Source organism: Micropterus salmoides, unplaced genomic scaffold (genome assembly GCF_014851395.1).
Source record: "Micropterus salmoides isolate LMB-PRFRI ecotype aquatic unplaced genomic scaffold, ASM1485139v1 Ms_hic_scaffold_1, whole genome shotgun sequence".
Taxonomy (NCBI): Eukaryota; Metazoa; Chordata; class Actinopteri; order Centrarchiformes; family Centrarchidae; genus Micropterus; species Micropterus salmoides.
Window position 1 is genome coordinate 65,590,992 of NW_024040040.1, and position 24,500 is coordinate 65,615,491.

The 24,500-nt window shown below is 38.6% G+C and overlaps 1 protein-coding gene across 1 annotated transcript in view; it reads right to left on the minus strand.

Moving 5' to 3' along the window:
• Window positions 1–24,500, minus strand: part of lcor (ligand dependent nuclear receptor corepressor) — an 82,100-nt gene that overhangs the window by 38,886 nt on the left and 18,714 nt on the right. The window lies entirely within an intron of this gene.

Genomic DNA, 24,500 nt, shown 5'->3' on the forward strand with positions numbered 1-24,500 from the left:
CAAAGGCATGGAAGCTCTTTTAACCCCCCCCCCCCCCCCCCCCCCCACAGACACACACATGTGAGAGCACAAAAACACAAAAATACATATGTATACACAATAGACAAGGCTATGAAATGGCTTTTTGGACACACATACAGAAACAAACAGGAACACACTGAAATATCTTCAAAGACGAGGCTGAACAAGCGCTTATTATGCATCTACACACATTAGACAGACGAACACACACACACACACACACAAATATGTGCGTCTATACAGACAGGATGTGAAGCATTTGTAAGTCACTATGCACAAAAGACACACACACACACACACACACACACACACACACCCTCGTCTTTCTTTCCAGCTCTTAAGGCAAATGAGCGCTTTACCTTTAATACACCAAGCTAATGTCACTCACTTTTTATTAACTGTAAATACCCTCGCTCTGCTGTTGCTTGGTAACCACATACAGAGAAACAACTACATATTGCAATTTTCAACCTAACCACCCCCCTTCCCCCACCCACAACCCCCACCTCCTCCTCCTCCATTAAATGGAAATGGAGGCAGACAGAGAGAAACAGAGACAAAGACACATGTAGGTGTGTGTGTGTGTGTGTGTGTGTGTGTGTGTGCGCATTTTTAGTACAGAGTGGAAAGGTTAACGCAGAACATATACTCTCTCTCACTCACACACACACACACACACACACACACACACACACACACACACACACAGTTCAAGTGTAGCCACTTGTCAGGCCACATACTTTACAGTGCAGGAATAAACTAGCTTGATAAACCACAGACTGGGTCAAAGGAGGTCAAAGATTCAAGAACTGTAGCACTTTCTTTAAAGGTCTCAAAAAAAAAAAATCGAATGAGTTATGAATCCAAAAAAAAACAAAAAACAAGTGACCTCCTAACTTCCAGATCTGAGATTTGAGAAAAACACTCCACAGTCTGTAAAAGGTAGGACAGGTTGTGTTTTACATTGTGTTGGCACTGCACTCCAGAACACTAGATTTGAAATGAAGCAGTGAGTATGAGAACAAAATGCTGATGTTCAGCTTTAGTTAGTGTTGTGTTTATGTTGACATCAGATGAACAGTGTAGGAATCACTGCATTCTGTATACGCAGTCCTGCAACTTTTGTGGACAGGAAGTTATTTGTTAGTAATTATCTGATCAATCTCCCGCTGAAATACCCTAAGATGTTGGGTATATGCATAAATATGGCTACAAAGTTAAACACCTTTAAATTAAAGCTGAAACTCAAAATTTAAAAAACAACATAGTTAAGAGATTATTTAATTATATTCATTTGGCATAGGTTTTTTTTTTTTTCCAAAGCAACTTTGGAACTGGAAATTATTGGCCTACCCACTCTACCATTTACAGATCCACTGTGCTGAACAACAACGTCGAATGAAATATTTGTTACTGACTGCAACAATTTGTTACTGTCTGAATACACTTAAATGTCATTTCTTTAGTAACAGCACGTTGCTGCAACAGCACATTCACATCCTGTGGACATTAATTAAACGACTAGGGAGGAATTCAAAACAAGCATGGGAGGACTTTTATAGGCTATAGCACAAAGATCGAACTCATGTCGAGGTCAAACACAAGCTGCAGTAATTCAACAAATCCTTCTCAGTCAGCGCACTATTGACAGGAGGCAGTGTTTTGCTTTACCCTGCCAACTAAATCTGGAAACACACCTGTGCTGTCTGCTCTGATAGATCAACACACAGAAGATGCACTTAGAATAGTCCAATGCTGAATAGACATCCAAATTACCGAACAAAATCCCAATTTAACTTGCGATATTACAGATGTACAGTAAATACAGTCTCAAAAACTCACTATTGTATTGAATCACGGGAGTCACTACCAGTGCCAACCCTGTCAGTTTCAACACATCTTTCATTGCTGCCACTTTCTAACAGTTCAGTATGAAACACCAGTATGGTGCATTTAAGTCATATTGTCCTGGGAAAAGTGTGTGTGCGCGAGTGTGTGTGTGTGTGTGTGTGTGTGTGTGTGTGTGTGTGTGTGTGTGTGTGTGTGTGTGTGTGTGTGTGTGTGTGTGTAATCCCTCATTACCAATTCTTAGTCTTTTCAGCTTGTTGAGGCTTGACGGCAGAAATATCTACACTGTGTTATCCTTTAAATTCCAGGAAGACCTATCATGTGGTGATGTGGTAGACACATGAATGCCCACACGCACGCACGCACAAACAAACAAACAACACAGAGGGGTCTGAGCAAGGCAGTGGGGAGCTTGAGTGGGTGGATCACTGGCTGCTAAAAGTCGATTTTTTTTAAATAACATTGAAAGAGAAAATTGAAAAAAGACGACATCTGCTATTTCACAGAAATATATATGTGTTTTGTGTACAAAAAAGGTAATGTTGTTCTCTTTTGGGACTACAGACATTGCACAAATAAGTCTTCAGAAATCAGTTCATTAAAGTTAATCAGCATAAATTAAACCTGTCACACATGTATTCGTCATATTGACCAAATCTCCTCTGACGGGAAGCCAAAATTATTCTTTTCTCATCCTGTTTCCTCTTTTGTTCAAATCAGTAGTACTGTATACTGATGGTGGAAACCCTCAACACTCACCACAAAGTCCCCTTAAACCTGCACATGCAAAATTCATGTGGCCTACAAAGGCAGCTTTGATAACAAGAAAACTGAAGCTTCAAAGAATTTTCAAAAGCTTCATTTTTTCATCCTCTCCAACTGCCAATATGCACAGAAATGCAGCTCTCCTTTCAAGCCAGGGGAAAATAATTAGGGTTACAGCGCTGCAAACTGAGAAATCAGCATTCAATGTCAAAGTTACACGGGCCCCGTGTTCTTTGGGCCACAAGATGGAGAGTGTTTTCATATTTAAAGTGACAGTTAGTGACAAACGCATCTCCAGCTGCGGCCAGTGCAAAGTACAGGATGACTCCCTGCGAGGCAGAGGCCACGATTGGACAGATGAGATCGAGGATGTGATAGGGCAAATCAGATTAGGGGATGTGATTGGCTAGATGAGATAACAGTGACAAAGTCTCAGCAGCCACAGGCAAAAACCTCCAGAAATGTAGGTCAGTTAGTGAACACACTATGGGCCCAAAAGCGTTCACACATGACATGGTAGAGAGAGACCACACACAGTGTGTTGTGCAAAAATGAACGTGAATATAGACACGCACATAGACATGCACACACACACAGATCGGTCCCCAATCTTTGAAACCTCCACTGTGTCACTTTGTTTTGCTTCAGCATCACAGCCAAGAGCAGCGTGACACAAACTTAGACTCACACACACACACACACACACACACAAAATCTACACAAATACATTCATGGAGGGAATCAAGCTAATCCACATCTGCAACAGAAAAATAACAGTAAAATGAAAACTCAATGATGGAGATTGGAGCTAATTAGGATATGGAGATTCGGTGTGTGACATTTAAACATCATTTAAATAATAAAGCAGAGGCGGATTATGTAAACACACACGTGCCTGACAAATTTAGTATTTAAGCACATCTTTCATCTCATAACTGGTTAGTAGCATTTTAAGCTGAATAGTATTTATTTATTGGGATTTTCTGATGTGTTTATGAATTGAGGACACCTAAAACCATCCAATATTATCCTATTTCAGACCTGCATTTTTAATCCAACCTTCACCACCTACAAAAGTAAGAAAGTAACATTCCTGAACTACATGTGTAGACATGTCAATGTGCGCCATCTACAGGTAAAGAAAGTAATACCATAGCTGCTTTAATTTGCCACTCAAACCACCTGCAGGCAATAAATATTACAACAGCCAAATGTAGAATCCATTTTATTTTTTACAATCCAGAATCACACATTTTGGGAAATACAAATATGTTCTCCAAAGGTTAATCTCAGTGTGAATGATCAAATCAAATCACTAGTATTAAGAAAATACATCTAGACAACAGACACGGATGATACTGTTATTTGTGGGTTTTTAAATCTTGCTAAACACTTTTTTGAGTTAATACATAATACATTATCAACTGATCTGGTCTAATTCTGTAGTTCAAGAAAACCCTATTATTCTAGACACCCCTCCAAAAAAATCTATGGAATTACAAAATTATGAGGCAACATCACTCACCCCCTCCTCCATCACCCCATGTTTCACTGCAGACAAGTATGCAAGTATACACAGAGCTACAGCTTATTCTATAAATTGTGGATGGCTACCAGTTGTATCTAGTCGAGTCTAGGATCTAGTTATTGAAACAGCTGAAATATTAAGTCAGGGGGAAGATAGAGGAACACTGGAACAAAGACCTAAATGTCAGGGGGGTGGGACTGAGATTAGTTGCTGGGTACCATAAATACAAATATCGGCCAGACCAATTTATCAGCTGGGCTCCTGCAGAGACCAAACATACTAGCTGTGGACTGTGCAAGATGAAAAAGAAGAAGACCCATTAGCAATGCTAGATTTTTCAGCCTCAGTGTGGACATAGCAACAGGGATTTCCAGCAAGTACTATATCAAAACATGAAAGAGCAAAAAACAAAACGCTCCCAGTGCTGCTGGACATGTTCTCTGCTGTCAGTTAAGAGCAGCTGAGCTGCTCCACAATTAATTCAGGGTATGCTTGTCAAATCAAAGCACACACCCACATGCGAGCATGTGACGAAACAGCATCTCTCTACTTCCAACAGCCGTGGAAAGGAACTTCGAAGGTACTTCTGAAGGAAGAGTCGCGATTAATGGCGCGTGCAGACTACATGACTTTAACTCAGCGTGGGCCGATGGCCGTGCCGTTCACACTACACAACTTGCCGTCTTGTGACGGGAGTCTTGAAGTCGTTGTGGCGTTCACACTACGTGACTGATCGGTGACAGGGGGTCACACAATACACGAGCTGACAGCGGCTGTGTCACCCGACGCTGGTCTCCAAACCACGTTTTGTCAAGAAAACACACGTGAAATGTGAAACGGGAAATGACACAAACCTACACATGAAACAGCTGTTTGTTTTTTTATAAAGATAGCATTTATAAAGATGAAAAATCTGGGTGAAAGAATGGATCAGCACATGCAGGTAGCAGACATTGTCTGAGCTACAGAAAGAGATGGAGGTGAGTAAAAAGTGTTTTGTAGAGAAAAAGTAGCTGCCTGCTCTCATTGGCTGGATGTGGATATCGAGTGAGCTGACTCCTCTGGATATTTGGCATGCTAGATATCTGGCTGGCGTCTGCGATGTGTCAGTGATGCATCAGGGAGGCATTTTGATGCGTGCTGGTGACTGCCGATCGATTGCCGATTTACCCCTGATCACAGCTTGATGGTCGCCGAGCTCACCAGCGGCAAATCGGGCTTAAAATCGTGTAGTGTGAACTAGACTTAATCTGCACATGAACAGGGAGGGGAGAGGGAAAGGAAAACATGGAGGCAAAGAAGGAGAACAGAGCATTTGAGACCACTGGACCTAAGCTATATATAGTACTGCATGAGCATTAATAATTTAGCATGACCAAAGCCCTTAGAACAGGGCCCCTCACCTGGCCCTGATCAAATCAATACATAATTAACCATAACAGGGGTCTGGCTTTAAGGGAACAGGAAAAGGAAGTGAGACAAAATGTAGGAGACAGATAGGGAGGATCAACAAGCCAAGTAAACGTAACACCTCAGACCTGATGCTGTTTGTGGTCATTGCATTTAAGGCCCCCATACTGCGTTTTCGTTTTAAAACAGACCTTTTGCTACGTTTGCACCTCCCATCCCGACTAAAACGGCAAAAACGAAGACCTAAAATGGAGAAGTTTGAAAACGCTGCCGACCCCGTTTTTTGTTTTAAAACTCTGGGTAGCGTTTTAAGTGCAGTCGGGCAAAAACGGAGGACTTTAAAAACGATAACGTAGACACTCACGTTTGGTTCTCTGATTGGGTCTTATAAGTCATTCAAAGCAGAAACAAATGCCAACAGAGTTTTTAATTTTAATTTTAGAATATTTTGTACTGTCCAAATAACACTTACAGCCTACACTTGTATTTTGCAACGACTTCCACTCTGTCTTCAGCTGCCACAGTCGCTCCCGTGTTACATTCAGTAACAGTCCCAGCTCGTTATTGGTCCATACAAAAAAAAATCTGACGTGGTTCTTTGTCTGTATTTCTTTATTCTTTTGCCAAATCATCTGCTTCATGTTTACACCGGCACGCGCATGCCAGTGTATGTCAATGGCCACTCGATGTGCGTTTATAGTCATTTTAATATAGACGGAGATCAACTCTGATACGCAGCTAAAACTGGTGTTGATGGAGATTGTTTTCATTTTAAAACTCTTAAAAAAACTTAGTCTTTGTGCCTGTTCACACCTTTCTCTTCAGGGTTATTTCCAAAAACACAGGGTTAGAAGCACTGGAACTCTTCTAGTCCATTTAGATGGGGAAAAAATACCAAAAGCTTTAAGTCATAAGGAGGAAGAGGGAGCTGAAACAGTGTGTTACTTTGGTTTGAAGGTATCAGTAGAGTAAAATAATTGGAAGGTTATAAAGGCTAACCAGAGACAGCTACAATGGCTGATCAGAAAAAAAAAGATTGCCATTTACAGAAACTCAATCTTCACAATTTTTTACTAAGAAGTAAAAAATAAAAAAGATTGTGGACTACAGTTCTGGTGAAAATGTTTTATCCAAGATGCAAGAAGCCCTAAAAATCAATGATGCAATAAACCTCTTTGATCTTTATGATCTTTGCACTCCTAATTAGCTCCAATTAGCGGCAACCATTTCCAAAGAGGCTGCTTTCTTAAAATAAAAAGAAATTTAAAAAATCACATAATTATGTATAAGTCTTTGCACGTTGACCCTGATTATAACCTCCACACATCAAAACATATTATCGACTCCGGTACTTCAATTCAGCAAACACTAAACACTAAAACAGGCATTTACTGGTGGACCATTTTTTCCCACTTTCCCACTCCATATTTACTGTGATTTGGGTTCCACTATTCCACCAAGCTGCTTTGTATTAAACACATAAACAAAATGCTAACACAAGCTAGTAGAAATAAAAGATGTTGAGAATAAATATATATATATAAATATGGAGAGCTCAATGAGAGATGAGAGACAGGATTGTTTTTAATTAAAAGACAGAGTTCCAATCTATAGTTTTTAATAGACACCTAGATATTCAGACACAAGTATTTTCTTTGCCAATAGTATAATATGAACTAACAAAGTGTCCATAGCGTAATGTCCTTACTCGTAAGCAAGCAATCTTTCCTGCTAATTTTGTAATTGTTGTGTTAATTCAGTTATGGCAGTTCTCAAGTGTCTTCATTCATTTATTAATGACTTCCAACTACAGGCCCATCAAAATCGTACCCATCAAAAAGCAATGTAAAAACGGGTTGTTAAAGACATCATTTGCCATTTTAGCAATAACTCACTCCCTCGTACTCAATGCAATTTAGATTAAGCACTAATCACTTCACAGACACAGCTACGTGCGACGTTATAGAAAATGTTGTGTCATCAATGGACAAAGGCGGAGTTGTGGGGGGCAGCATTCCTTGATTTACAGAAAGCATTCCGCAAGTCCGCATCCTACTGCATAAACTACTCAACTTCAGTTTTTCATGCGTGTGTATAGGCTTTTTACCACAGTGTAGTATTTATGTTGTATTATTTTTATTATTCTAGGATGCCAAACAACATCAGGCATTAGTTTGAATGTTGATTAATATACAGTGTTCCTTTTTCAAATAAATTAAAACTTTCTCAAAAATGACACAAGGATGATTTGCCTGTATTCTGTGGCCTTGGTAGATAAAGTGAATCAGTTTCTGAAAGCCTTTCTTTAGATGGCTCTTTCTTTCATGTGAGGTTCAGTGTTCTCACCCACAGGACTGGCCGTCTGGTTTGACTGGATGATGTCTGACTGACAACTGGAAAGTAAATAAATTCAGTTTAACTTGGTGCCTCAGTGAGGAAATGTGGGTCTGATTTTAAGGCCGCTGAGGACAGACAAGAAAGGAAGCAAGAAAGCTTTAAATCTCTGTCATCAACACATGATCACATGTTTGTCTCTGACAGTTTCTTACACATTTTAGTGTGCTCAAACTTTTCTAGTATATGTGATTGCAGCCTTTTAGGTCGGTCAGCCGACTTTTAGGTTTTCCCACTGTGCTGTGTGTTTTCAGTTACTTTTGTTCGTTAGTTTACAGCATGTCTCTATACCTGCATGATTGATTTTAATCTAATTTGGTGTAAACTTAGACCTTGGCTGAAGGAACAAGAGGTTGGTTTTAGATGTGGATGGAAGGACAGGTTTAAGGATTTCTTACCATTACAGAGACTGCCATTTTTGAAAAATGTTGCTCTTTTCTAATGAACTACCACAGGGTAGATGGCACTGCAGATTAAACATTTCTAACATTTTTAAACATTTCTATTATTAAAACAACAAATTTAGTAGTAACTCTCTGAGTGATTCATAGCTTTGTGGCATGCAATAAAATTTTTATCAATAAAAAAGTCATCAAAATATCACCTCACTTTTCATTTAATTCATTTTAGATCATAAGCCTGTGTGTATTGTGATGAACTGTATGACACAAATCCGAATTCTTGGAAAGTTAGAAGTCATTAAACAAGTGAAATGTTTAAAACTTCAATGGAATTGCTGAACCATTTTTGTGAGAACAAATACAAATATAAAAGCTTGTTTACTAAGAATCACAACCACCTCTGGCGTAGTGTGAGCAGCAGTGTGTATATGTACTTATGTATGTGCGTGTCCTGGGGAAGGAGAAGTAAATAATGAATAAAGCAAATACTGTATGTGCATCATTGGCCAAAGGCGTGGTAAAACACAGAGCCTCAAACAAACTGCAGGGAACACACACACACACACACACACACACACACACACACACACACACACGCAGTGTGTCTATTCAATAACTGCTTCTCTGCAAACCAAATCCCTAATCTCATCTCATCTCTCTCTCTCTGAAGTATCCGGTGATGAGCTCAAAGGAGGCTGATGTGCACTGGCAGCTATTTTGGTGACTAACGCACCACCATCGAACACACACACACACACGCTTGTTAACGGAGCAGCAACACTGTGAACGCAATCAAAATTGGGCGGTGTCTCACAAGAAGGTGAATCAGCCCAAAAATACACACGACACATCAAACAGTGGATTTGGAGGTTTTACATTATGTTGCCATGGCATTGAGCCAGTTACACTTTCAACATTTGAACAAGGTCATGGTTTGGGGAAGGAAAGGAGGGAAAAAAAAATAGGTTGAGCTCTCTGATTGGTTGACGAATCACCCCCTAACATCAAACAGATGACTGCATGTGTGCAACGAATCACTTTCCTCTCCTACATACACACACAGAAGCGTATCTGAAAGGCTAATTTTGAGAATTCAAACAATAGTTCATGGCAGATTGGGTCCCTGTTTCCCCATAATGCACTGGGGCGGGCTTGGACTCAGATGGGTGTGGTGTTGCTCCAAATCTATGCTCCTTTTTTCCCCTTCTCTTTTCTCATCTCTGCAGCCAAGCAGACGTCACAGCGGGAAAAAAAGAACCAGTTCAATTACTCGTCTAATTATCTAATTATTTCATTATGTTGTGGAGAGCAGGAAGGAGAATGAAGATGGTCTCTGTGTTTCCTTTCGTCCTCTGTGCTCCGTTCCCGGTGACGACACCTGGAAATATTTCAGTATATGAGTATTACCTTTCTGCACTGGCCCTATGGATTCTGGTCTTCTTGTGCAGATTTTGCTTCCTCTGCTTCATTTATTTAGTCAACACAAATGTGCAATTCGTTCTCATTCTCCACCTTCTGTTTTTGATGTTCTCTCTCTTTCTCTGTGTCCCGTTAGATGGAGAGAAAAAAACAAGTGGAGAAGGAGGTGCAGGCGTATGAAAGTGCTAACGAGAAACGAATTGAAAACAATTATGAAGAGGTGGGGGAGATTATGTATATACAGAAATGAATGAGGACATCAGGTGGAGGCAGGGGGATGGTGGTGATTAGTGTGGTATTAAAGAATGGGAGTGGTAATTGGTGTATTCTTTTATTTTCTGCCAATTAACTTGCCTGTTAAAGTGGTAAACAACAGGGTTGAGATGGAGCAAAATACCAGAGGTATGGCTGAGGAATACAGACTGGACTGATACTGAACTGAGAAAACCTGGAAAGTCTCGGTGCCTTCACCCCCAGTAGTTTATTTCAGCTCTGTAGTGTTTGAGTGTTGAGGTGACATCTCTGGATAAATAACAGCACGGAGTTGCATACAAATGTGAATTTGTCATTTTCTAAGTAAATTGAGATGTAATCTACTCTTAAGTTTGGAGCAAGACCCCTTTAAAGCAGCTTTGCGTGCAGATAGGGTCATGGGGGATTTTATTCATTATTTCATAAGTTTGTTTTAATAAAAAACACAGTTGAAATACATTATTTCTTTGAGTGTGTTTTAAAAAAAAAAATTACGTAACTTAAATTCGCCTGATAATACGATGTACATCTCCAATTCCGTCATGCTTATTTAAAGATAAAGGGGCTGGAAATGTGATTTGTTTTGACTCCCCTCTGCTGCCAAAAATCTAAACTTGGCAAGATGACATGCAACTAAACATCTGTCCAGCAAAGCAGCTACAACTGGGCCATGTGACTTTTGTTTACAAGCCTTGATTCCCTTCCACATGATCAGTTTGTGCCTAGAGAAACCCTACCGCAGGTCTGATTGCACCATTGGAGTAAGCTTCAGCGCTGATAAAGAATCTGGTGCTTGTACACAGCCCCTGGCTCTGACTGAGCCACTCAAAGCTATTCTAGCCACGATTTGTGTACCAGGTAATGTTAGATTACTTGCACACAGACTTTTGGGTTGCTTTATAGTTTGCCAAGATATGCTGTTGTTGTGATGTTAGCTATAGCAGCTGAAAAGCTGTGAGTATCAATTTCTGGAGCTGCTGTGCTGGCTCTGGGACCGTCACGTCCTCTCTGCATGTTAGCTTCACAGCAGCACCTGTGGCCACAGTCTGTAAACCCAAAACTTTAGCTAACTTAATTACATGCTGTGTTGTTGTTCGCTCATCTATATATCATGGTATTTGTCATGAATCTTATATATTAGCTGACCCTATCTAAACAGTTGCTTCCAAACCACAGAGCCAGTGCTTGAGGCGAGTCCGGGTGCACTGGCACCATCTGGACCAGCGGTTCTCCACCATCTGCTACTCAGCCCTGAGAACATACTGTCAGTGTCTGCAAATTAACTTTATGCTTCACCTGTCAAGATGCCAGAAATGCCAAGAACATAAAGATTTTCACCCAAGAACAGATTTCAGTTCCTCAGTTATCAGCTACAATACTTGTCTTAATTTTCTTCTATTTTTGTATCCTCACACCTGAAGTGTGTTACCACATGGGAGTAACATTTATTTGCAACATATGGCAGAGTCATCAAGTCACATCGAGAGAACTAAAACACATGCTGGTTTTATTTTGAGCAATTTGCATATAGTAGGGCAGAGTTACAGTTTATGAGAAAAACCTGCATCTTTCACACAAATTGTACATTCAAGCAATTATATTTCATGTGTCAATGGTGTGAGGTGTAAATCAGATAGATCAGGGTTTTTTCACACCGGTTAGTGGTCAGTTGTGCTTTGGACTGGGCAAAACAAGTCACAAAAGCCAGTATGGCTGGTGATAGATGTGCTGTTTCTTGTATCACCCAAGCAACTGTCATCTTTGGCTTTTTTTCATGCACAACTGAATTTACTGAGAATGGTGCAGCGACATGATTGCCGATTGTTTTTATGATAACAAAATCTGGGTCCGCAGGATCAAAGGAGAAGAGTAAAAATCAAGCAAATCACATCTAAACTCAACATCACTCAAGGCTCAGAGTCATTCAACCAATGTCAATATTATTAAACATTACACATCAAAGTGACCCCTTATCAATTACTCCAACAAATATTAATATTGGCAGGTTTGAATTTGACCTGCAACCAATGATGAGTCTAAGGTGACATCTTAAAATTACTTGTTTAATCTATCCAACAGTCCTAAAACATGTTGCATTTAAAATGTAGTATACATTTATATGTTAGTATACTCAGGAAACTGCAAATATTCACATTTTGTTAGCTGGAACCAGAGATTGTTTGGTGTGTTTGATTGATTAAAGACTGAAATTGGTGTTTTCTGCTCTGTTTAGAAGGAAAAACGTAACTTTTGAGTGAGAAATCTCACAAAATCACAAAATCTTTACTACCACATTATGAAAGTTGTTTATATTCACATATGCATACAAGGTCTAAGCTCATACCTTTCAGTCACTGTGTTCGCTCTGTCTTACACGTCCTTGCTGTGCAAAGCACTTTGTTATAAAAAAAAAAAAGGTCATTAACTGTGATTGAATTCACTAGACAAGCAGTGTGAAAGGGTCAATGTCTCGGTTCTGTTTACTATGGCCTCCTGTAGGAATTCTTCACATGACCTACTAAAAGATTTAATAATTATGAAAACCTCAGTATACACTTCTGGATCTTCCATTCTGCTTTCTTTTAAAAAGTAATTATATTTTTATTAGTTTCTGAAGTACTTTGGACCTTTGGTCCACTGCTCACATTTAAAATGTGCATCTTTGCCGCCTTCCCCATGAAAAAGGCGAGTCTCTCCCTTCTATGGCCAATACATGTTCCATTCTACATGACTGTATAGGTCTTTCATTCCACTACAAGGTCACAAAAAAAGGAGTAAAAAATAAAAGGATAGAAATATGGAAAATGAATGTTGTAGGGAGCAGACAATAAAACAATATGCTAAACGACTCTCAGACAGTTTTGTGATGCCTAGAGAGCAGGGTAACATTTTTCTTGCTCATCAACCTCTTTATTTTCAGGCAGAATAACCAAGTATTCACAACGGGAATGAAAAGAATCTAATATATTAGCTTGCAGCTAGTGGGAAGAAGAATGTAAAAGAAAGAAAAGGTTTTAAACTGTTACTGAGACAGAGACCTTGCCTTTTAAAGACCATCTTGCTTCAATGCAACGGGGGCGCCCAACAAGCACTCAATACTTTATCATTTCTAAAGGGCAGTAATTTGCAATTCACTGGAAACATAAAGCGAGGGTCACACACGGTCATCCTTCTGGCCTTGAAGTTTTCTCCTTTTTTAATGTTTTGATTGACATTGTCGCCCCTACTAATGGACGCCAATAAACCTCCAGTTGACAGAAAAGACCAACCTTGGCACAGCTGCAGGTTTAAGCTAGATCGGCATGCTTATTCACCTGATGCCCAAAATTTGAGACTGCCTTTTGGACACAACAGCTTCCAAAAGGGAGTTCTTTACTGGTTTTGTTGAACACAAGCAGAAGCAGAGCCTTCACAGAAAGAGAACAGCCTTGTGGAACTTATCGTGTCTTATGTGCCATAAGAACGGGAGAAAGCAGCAAAGATCACTCACTAGCTCCCTGCCTACCCCCATGAATTGGCATAGCAACCGGTGGAGACAGGCCTCAAACGACTCGTTCAAACTGAACATCAGAAAATAACTATGGCTTGTGCAATTTTCTTTAATTGATGGGCAGCACAGTTCACTGAATAGGTTGAGATCTTTTTCATTATTTCAAGCACTTAGGAGAATTTCAGGGTCACTTCACCCAAACTGTAAAAAAAAAAAACCAACATATTTTCACATGTACCCATCATGGTATCTGGTCTTTTTAGCTGTATTTGACCAGGCTTTGAGATTTCTGTCTAAGATATCTACCTCTGGCCCAATACACTAAAGGGGAATGGAATTTTGTTTTTGAAAAATCTATTAAAAAAAACTCCATTAGAAATTTCAAGAACATTCTCTACCTGTATTGATTAGGGTGAACTATCAATTGGGGCTAATCATGTGGCACTAATCATTGTGTGAACTGTCAAGTGAAATAAAAATAACATATTGCTGCTCTTTCTCAACCTCAGCTGCTGCTGCCAATGTTGGTGTTCTCTCTCCTTTGAGTAGTTTTGCAGGCTGAATTTTTCCCAGGTCTGTCTGGATCTGGAACTGACTCTCCTCTGGTTCCTCTCAAATCAGGTCCTTTTTTTAAATTAATTTAAGCATGTCAGATTTGGATACTGTTTATTTATCACAAGTTTGTTTTGGATCAGGTCCAACATTTTGGATTTTTGAAGACCTCTACAAGATGACAACAAGCATTATTTTTTAAAAGCAATTCTTGTGAACTCTTTAATGCAACATATGGAACACTGATTGCAAACACTGCAAATACTGATGGAAACAAATCAGACTTTGCTCTTGAATCAGTGCTGTAAATGCCATTTGCCTCCATTGTACTGCAGTAGCATCAGAAATCTCAGAGACATATCCCAGAACCTGGACAAATAAGACCAAAACTATCTGCGTTGCTAGAGGTAGGTCAGAAAAAGTGTTTAGTGGTGAATTTGGGTGAACTGAGACTTTGTTTTAATGGCACCTTTTCAGTCTGTTAGAAAGCATGTATAGCATGCATCAGTTTCACAGAGACATGTTTGCACAAAGGTAATCTGGATCACCAAGGGGCTTTAGCCTCTGAGCAGATTAGATTGTTTTAGGGGCCTGCAGGCTGTTGATGCTAGTTCATCACCAGTGTCTGGAAGCTTTGTGTAAAGAGTATGAGCAACACTGTGGTAAAGTTCTGTAGAGTTTGCACACAACAATTACATGCTGAATCTTCTCGTTAGTATCAAAGAGATGTGAAACCAAATCCTTTGTCTGCTTCATTATCTCCTATCATGGAGCCTACGAGCCCAATCTTCCACTGGCAATTATTATCTAGTTGGTTGCAAAGGGATGTGGGGAGTTGAAGATATAAATTACCATTTTTTCCAAAAAAGTAAAGCATAACGTCTCCACTGTGTAACAAAAAAAAAGGTAACATTAGCCATTCTACTATCACATGAGAAAGCAAATAAGACTGACATCTAATCTCGTTAGCTAAACTGAAGTTGGCGTGTGTGCTGCTGTGTGCCCCAGGTATTCACAACTTCAGTGTAATTATGTGGCCAATCAGCAGCTAGTTCTCACTAACCTGAGTCTAATTTGGACTCCATCAATATAAAAACTACACTGCGGTGCTTAGGAAAGAGGACAGCAGACAGACTGTGTCAAAGTGATCATGTGACATGTGTTACAGGTCATCACCTTATATATGAAAGGTCCCAGATATAATCCCCTGCCATACCCTTTCCTGGCACACAATAAGGCTACAGTGGTGGGTAACAGAGAAGGGCAGATTTTTATGAAATCTGCTGGCCAGATGATGATGCCTACTGATACCTTGGCCTTTCCTTCAGTACCACCATCAAGCCAAAAATAATGTTCTCCAGAGGATGAACCGTTTGCATTACTGACACTACATCAGCCCTTCTTCCACAGGCAAAAATGTTAAATTTGCCCACAGGATGCCTTGTAATCTGACATTTGGCCAGGCTGTAAAATAGAGTCTTTTTAAATTCATTTATTTTTCCCAGTCAGCATTTAGCATTTTGTTAAAAAAAAACAAAATACACTTGTGAGATGCACAGTACTTCCACAGTTTTCTACTCGTGGCTACCAAACGGCTCCTATTGTTTTGCCTCAAGAACACAACAACAAGTTTCTGATAAGGGGAAGAGTTTTAGTCTCCACACACAGATCTTTCCCTGACATTGGTCACAAGTCTGCTTATGGTTAGGATCTCTCACATGTATGAGCTGAGCTGAACACAGAACAGACAGACAGGAATGTCATGAAGAATGCAACAAAGACAAACTTACGACTGATTAAATGTCTTCCAAATATTAAATCAATGTAATGTAATGGTCATGTAAGGCAGGTGCTGTCCAGGAGTAATTTGAACTACTGACCCTGTAGGGGATTCAATTCAATTTCGATAAGTTCACCAAGAAGGATTCAGTTAACACTGTGTTTGTGTCTGTCTGTCAGTGTTACAGTTACAGCTTAGACATCTAATGAGATTCAGTGACTCACTGTACCATCACATGCGCAACTGAATAAAGATCTACCGCTTGAGCACACAAGCCTGACACACGTACAACCACACACGTGCCGTGCAAAAAACACACTACTTGTTTTGTTTTTAGCAGCAGAAGCATCAGGCAGCATTGCTGCTCTAAACAATCTCAACTGGCCCCTACTTGACCTAGATGTCACTTGAATTAAAACTCGCTCTGAGCGTAGGGAGAGAGATACAGGGAGGGAGAGAGACACATGGAGGGAGAGAGACACATGGAGTGACATCATGCTTAGTGAACAGCTGAGCTACTGGACAGCAGAAAATCCAATTTGTGAAGGCTGGACTGCGGCCACCTAACACCCCAGCTCCACCCCCCTGTCAAAACACAGTAGTTGAGGGTTTGGGTGTTTTTTAAGCTTTTAATGGCAGTGAGTAAAGCCAGAGGAGTTGTTTGAAGGTTTTCCACTAAGAGCAGAATAAATGCGGGTTGTTTTTTTTTTACGGCAGAGCAGAGCTGAGTGGACAGATGTGTGGCATCTGCCGTCCGGGGCGGCTGTGATCATGGTTAATCTCAATGCCTGCATCTTATTATTGTTCTGAATTTTTTTGAAGAATTCTTTTGGTGGGCTACATATGAATTCATGAATTAATGTGGGCTAGAAAATTGCCTCATACATGCAAAGCATCGCTGATGAATTAGAGCAAGATATATCAGTTGCTTAATTTCAATATGCGATGTGGCCAAATACAATATCAGAACCGCAGAAAACACAATTATCTCATAAAGTGCGTAAAACAGTTTGTTTGGTACAGACCTGAGCAAAAAATCAGATTGCCACCATTTTTATATATTTTTCAGTGAACATGAAACTTATATCATGACTCATTACACAATCACAATATCTGTGAAAGTAATTGCAACATGGTTTTTTGTTCTGTATATCGCTCAGCCGTTCCTCTCAGTGAAGAGAAGTCCGTACATTTTACAGTGAAGCAGCTGCAGGATGTGTGTCACTAGGCTTTTATCTATATACAGTTTTTTGCCAGTCTTACCAATGTGAAGTGTTTAAAAAGAAGAACTTCGAGTGAGTATTGCAAACCTTTAGCACTGGTAAATCCAGGTACACCACAATGTTTCACAATGTCCATGTCTACACAAAGAGGCATAAGTTTGACTCGTTTTTACGTCAAGTAGGCATTCTGTCAATGCTCGCATTTTCATATGGCTTTCTGAAGGTTTTCTGTCCCTGCTGAAACTCAAAACAATAAATAACTTCCTTTTTATCCTTCAGTAGTGAAAACAGCCTTTATGAATTCCACCATCTAGTCAGAAGTGGAGGTGAAGGATACAGACAGACACGGCTCAGTTATTACTGATCTCAGTGGGTTAAACCTCTGCTTACAAAACCTTATTTTATTTCAGTGTAAAAAAAAAAAAAAACACAGAATTTACTTGTTCTCATTCACAAAGTTTTCTTTTTCTTTTGAACATTACATTCATTAGACAGAAGCTTTTATAAAATGCAACTTTCAATAAGTGCATTCAAACTGCAAGTGGTAGATGCCATCAAAGATGGTAAGCGTCTGTTACTGTGGCTCAGACCGTTAATGCTACCTCTTAACCAATTGCAACAAAGGCTGTCGGAGCAGAATAACCAAGCAGAGATATAAAAATAGATTATTTATTTATACAAATTAATATTTTAGTATTTATCTGAAGCAGACACATTTTACTCTTCTAAATGTATCTGATAACTTTAGTTACTAGTTACTTGCAGATTCAGATTAGTAATTCAAAATAGGTTTACACATGATGTATTATTATTATTATTATTATTATTATTATTATTAGTTATGATAAGATTTAATGATCCCTGGGGGAAATTCACAAGCACCCAGCAGTATCTAAAGTAATTAAAATTAGCCCCACGTATACCAGCTGTAAGTGACTGACACATTAATGCATTATAATTATAATCAAATAATATAGTATTCAGTATTCGAAAAGGACCGTTCTGCTTAATGAGTACTTTTACTTTTGGTACTTTAAGTACATATTGGTGCTAATACTTTAGTGCTTCTTTAGCTGATACCCACTGCCCAAAGATACTGAGCAGGCTTTTACTATATTTCTGAAGACCTTATTTTTATTTGTCCACACTAAAACGACTATTCAGATTGATCCACACAGGAGACCGTTTTCACACATAACCATTTACAGGAGTGGAAACACAGGCTTGTGGAAACGGAGCGCCAAACAGTGAGGAAAAGATTTGTTTTCACATTTGTTTGAACCAAAGAAAACTCACAGAAATCAGAGCTGTGGCACAAAACAACCAAACAAAATCATTTTGTTTCGGTGACACAGCAGGTTATAAACATCCCTCACAACCAAACCGGGCTCATGTGTGAACCTTCTGTCTGAGCTTCATAGTTCAGTAAAAACACAATTACCCCTTCCAGGCAAGAAACTAGCGCTGCATCTCCTATTGTACTGCGTTATTGTGTAATGTGTGGCTGCCATTAGCCTACTGGGCCAACAGGACAACCACTCCATCCATGTGTTTCCTTCACTTGCATCTCTCTCTCCTCTCTTAATTGATGTATTGTAGCCTATAAAGCTACTCAAATTTTTTGCATTATTTATTTTTGAAAATTTGCACGTTGTTTTTGGTGTTTTTTGTCCCGCTGGCTGTTGGGTTTAAAGGTTGATAGCAGACTAAACCTCTTTAGCTGGCCCCCTCTCTCCTCACCTTTTGACCCGCTGGGGCACGTGGGTAAATTCCTTATGAGATTTAGATGTCGGATGAGACAAAAGAAAGCAAGAGGGCTCCACACATACATATAGTCACACACAGAGAGCTTATGTGATCATTGTAGAGCTAAATTTACGTGTGAAGGTTAAAGAGAGCACAGCATACTGAGGGGAGGATGGACTGAAGGCAATACATAACACTGTTTATACCTTTTCATCACTCCCTCTCAGTAATACGCCTTTTATTTCCTGTTATTCATTCATTTTCTTTAATTACCCCCTCCCCCCTTTAATTTGTCTCGCCTCCTCTTCATTTTCATCTCTTCACCTAAACTCCCATTTATCTCTCTTCCTGCAGCTAATCAATTGATGATTTAGTCTATAAAGCGTCTGAAAATAGTGATTGCTAAAGCCCAAGATTAGATATTCAAATTGCTTCTTTTTTCTGACCGAGAGTCCAAAACTCAAACATATTCAGTTTACTATGATATGAAACAATGTTTTCATTCATTGTGCTGACAGAATCTCCTGTGTTTCTAGAAAAAATTACTGAAATCATTACTGAAAAAAATTACTGAGATCATTCATCAATTATTCTTTCAGCTCTGAAAAAACCTTTCCATCACATCCAGTAACATTACCATTTGTAATTTTTTGTTACTATGAAAATGCATTATATATTATTTTTTTTATTATATTTTTTTATTATTTGTTATTTAAAAGGTGAATGAAGTGAATTTGAATTCATAGTTCATAGTTTGAAGCTGGAATGATCACTGCAGTAACAAAAAACAAAACACTACTATTTTTGCCTTTAATGAATTTATTATTTGAGCCATAAAATTGTGAAAAATGCCCATTAAGATTTCCTACAGGGTGATATTTAAACAAGCAAAATCTCTTCTCTTATTTGAAAAGCTAGAATCAGTAAATGCAGCAATTACTTTCATTAGCTATTAATCTTGTGAGTATGATTTGGGTTAATAGCTAAAGATGGAGCAATAATAGAGACCATCATATTTTACATGTCTATAAAACATTTTTCACTTGATATTCCTACAATATCTGCACATGACAACTAAATCATAGTTATGGTACGAAGAGGATCAGGCACTGAATATGTTATTTAAGACTAGAAAAATTGTGATCATAGTTTGAATTATAAAAACACTGACAACTACTATGAGATGGGACGTGAACCTGGCACAATAGTGTTGAAAGCACTAATACTAACACTGTCACTGCACAAACATCACATTACTTTGCCACTGAATTAGAAAAGAAGAGTTGCATAAATGAATGTATGTCACAACATCAATAAACATAAAATATTGGTATTTTAGCAGCACAGTCATTCACTGGCTCCTACTACACAGCCATCGTCACCATTTAGGTGTCACTTGGACAAACTAAAGAGTTAAGATACAATTACATGATATCAGATTTGGAAAAGGAAGAGGGCTGCCTCTTTCTTTAATTAGACACAAAGGATCTGTTGGAGCCATGATCCTCAACGAGCCAAAAGAGAAACTGCCCTGCTGTGAAACTCTTTCCATCTTCTCCCCCCTCTCTCCATAAACACATGGTGAAGGCTTTTACTGAGGCCCCACGCTGACTGACTGATTGACTATATTTAAGCATGCATGTGCGTGCGTGTGCGTGTGTGTTTGTGGTGCAGCATACATGCACTAAACGAGCCACATGCCTCAAACAGGAATAAAAGCAAAACCCAGAGAAGCCATTATGGTGTTAAATCCATAACACCTGCCGAACATCCACAAAAGAAGATCAATGCAAGCAGTCGTCCACGTTCGGCTAAGTCGGTGTAATGTGAAGGCGACACATCTAAAACACACAGATGCCCACATGCGAAGACATTTGTAGCTAATTGGAAACTCTCACTGACTCCCGTTTCTCCCGTTAAAATACTGGTAATGGACAAGAAGAAGAAGCTTTTCTCTTTTTTTTAAACAGGTAAAACTCTCATTTGATCAAGTTTCTCTTTTTTAAGAGATAAACAGCCAAGAAAGCAAAATAAAACAAAATAGACAACAAACAGGGCAATACAACTTTCATAAAATACACAAAAGACCATAGAGCCACTCCTAGATCATCTACTGCCCCTTTAAATGCATTGGAAAAATGCATGCAGCTAAAAAAATTAATGTCCTATTTTTCTTTTATATTGCATCAATGTGACTAACCAATCACCTCCAAACCTAAAAAAATTAAAACTGTATGTTTTTTTAGATACAAGTCAATTTTTTTGGGCATCATTATGGAAACTCAGGTACCGTATCAGAAGATGTTCTTGAAAATGAAGTCTAAAAGATTGTCAGTTTTAATATAAAAAATGGTTTCATTGACCAGCAGGTTGCATCTAATGTTCAATTTGAAGAAAAAAAATGTTTTTGCAAGAGAGCAGATAGGTACCATTTTTGTAATAATTGTGAAGATTCGGTGTCCAATAAAGACTGAAAAGTTCTGTGTTTCCCAAACAAAAGAAGGTAAGACTGGAACAATTCTCAATTAGTGTGTGAGCGAGTGTTTGTCTGCAGTAATGTTTTTTTGCAACAATGAGGTTTCACTGGATAATTTCATTTTAAATCAACTAAACAGATCAGACTCCTTGACTGCAGTTTTATATGGTTACATGAGAAACAGTAGTTTATTATTCAGAAATTACAGACCTCAGACAGCATTCACTGAACAAAACAACCTTACATCTTATTTACTGTATTTATGTATTCATTATAACTTAATATGGACCCATATTAGCTGTGTTCATGGTAGCTGCTGCTTTTTCTGGTCAATAAGTCAAAAGATAGTGTGCATTTTAAAATAAAAACGTATTAGTAAATTTAAATAAAAAACAATGTACATTATTTAAGTGTGGGAGATCAGGGGTCAAACGTTAAAAGGACCTTTGTGCTATTTTGTGGCTTTTTTCAGGAGACCAAAGACAAAATGTTTGCATCACTCTTATGAAAGGCATCATGTAAGCTACTTACTGCCAATGTTTTGTAGAGACTAAGAGTTGGAAATACTTTATATTTAACTATGTTTAACATTTAATCAACAATAAAAAAGTGAACTGACATCTAAATGTTCAAAATCGCTTCACTTTATTCATTATATTGTTTTCCTTCATTTATTTACATGGTAATAATTACAAAAATATATTTCTCATATAAATAAATAAAAAGCTAAGTAGGAACTAAATATAAATCTTTATTTCACCCCAGATGTCACTGGTTGGTGTTTTGTTTGACATCATGTGGACATTAAAAGTACTGGCTCACTAATATATTATTCTTGAACTTCATAAAAGCCAAACACACACTTGTGTGTACATATAAATATAATGAGAAAATACAACAGTGCTGCTGTACCCGCATGGAAAATATGGCAACAAGCTCCTTGTTTGTACAGCTCTCGGGTCAGAGGCTAAACACTTCACACCAGATTGATTCTGCAAAAAAGCGGCAACACGTCAGTGCCAAGAGGTGAAACCACAACATCTTTGTGGATTAAAGAAAAAGGATTCCAACGGCTTGAATTTCTTTTATCTTTTAACGAAACCTTTTTTATCACTTTTATCACTGACACTATAAGCAGCCAACAGCGGGAGGGAAGAGCAGAGCCAGAGTGACAAGAAAATATTACTAAGAAGAAGCAAGTGGCAGGAATGTTACATTTCAAAAAAAAAAAAAAAACAATTACTGGGCAATTAAAATCTAAATGATCTGCATGAGTAGAAAGACAATAAGTGACAAGATGTGTGGGTTAATTTGTAAAATAAAATGGATCTTTTAAATAACAGAAGTTACACTCAAACACGAACCCTCAGGTTGTTCGGTCAGTCATTAGTGTGGCGGAGATCCTAATGTTTCCAAAGATACCATGTATATCAAGAGGGGTAAATGTGTATAAAATGATGCACATATATAAATATGTTCATTTGATGGAATGCTTTGATGGAGTCTTGGTTTTGAATAGATCATGTTGTATAAACATCACATAGCTTCAAAGAAGAGCTGAGGTAAGCTGATACTGTCAAGTCAACCTTAAGCTACTTAAGGGGAAAAAAATGGGAAAACTGTATATTAAAGCTGGAGTACAGAAATTTTACATGTAAATGAGCATCTGTTACATTACAGCCCTTTCCAAATGAGTTCACACATGCTAACTAAAGCCTACCGCTGCCAGGTAAATCTATCTGCATCCGCAGTATACCGGAGTTTTAAAATTCGGTGTCTATGGCAACATAGCAGCGCAGGCACGCAGGTAGTGATGCATTTTACACCAAACAGCTTTGGTATTGTATGCAGTCATGCCAATAAGGCCACTTGAATTTAAACTGAACAGAGATGTCACAGCTCTTTCTTTACATGGCTCTGGATTAACTGAGCAACAGAGTAGGCTACAGCAACTAGGAGTATGGCAGAGACTATGGTGGAAAAACCTAAGAAGCGTCAAAGGAAGGTTTCTGATGCTCCAGATTTTAAAAAATAGTAAGCTACATAGCCATTACATTTACTCTATCTAAATAATGGTAATGGCCTTGGAACTGCAGAAATGTCTATATTTTGTAATAATTTCTGAACATAAGCCTAGGGTGAGCTCAACTTGTAGGCATAGGTCATGAGTATGTTGACAGCGTTTGTGTAATCACTCTCAGAACGGGGAGACAAAAGTTCCGCAATGCAGGTTTAAGGGGTTAAATTTCTACGACAAAGAGGTATTCAGTTTCCAAAAATACCGACGTTCACTTAAACCTTTCGCAAGAAAAAGGTACTGCATTGTGGAGTTTTATACAGATAGCAGCCATTAACTATTGTAAATACATTTGCCTGTACACACACACACACACACACACACACACACACACACAAACTCACATCGCACACACAAATGCAGGGATCATTAAAACATCTTTTACCCTGACCAGCATCAGCCAGATGTGAGGATTGATTGAAATCTGGGTGAGTTAACGAGGTCAGGAGGCCCAGAGCTGATGGAACAAAGACATATTTTTGGATGTGTGGTGTGTGCGCGCGTGTGTGTGTGTCTAAATGTGTGTGTGAGCTTCTTGTTATCATATGATTTTCACATGAAGTTGTGCTGCTTACAGTTTAACGGACAAAGAAAACGATTCATAGACGGCAGGGAACACAAAGCAGGGACGTATAGATTTAATAACAGAATTTCCCTTAAAAGCACACACAAGGACGTCGAACTGGCTGATATGTTCTGTGAGCAGTCTTTCTATAAACCATAGATCTCATTGTTTTCATGCTGATTTCTTGCTCAGCATCACAATTTAATGATCACACTAACATTTTGGCCTCTCTGGACCTTCTTCATCCTGATTTCTTAAAAAACTAAATTTTTTGTTCCATGCTAAATTAGGTATTTAGTTTTTGAAGGAGTATTAGATTCTTTACTTAAGTAAAAATACCACAGCAACACTGTAAAACTGTAAAATGTACTTAAATTTTCAAAAGTAAACTTGCATTCAACTTATATAAAGTATGTTATATACAGTAAGCTAGTTTAGTCCTGGAACCCCTACAAAGGGCCAAATATTGGGAGAGAAAATAAGAAAAAATAAGGTTCTGATACACAAATCTGTGTCCATTTTATTTATTTATTTATTGCTTTTTGTAAAACAT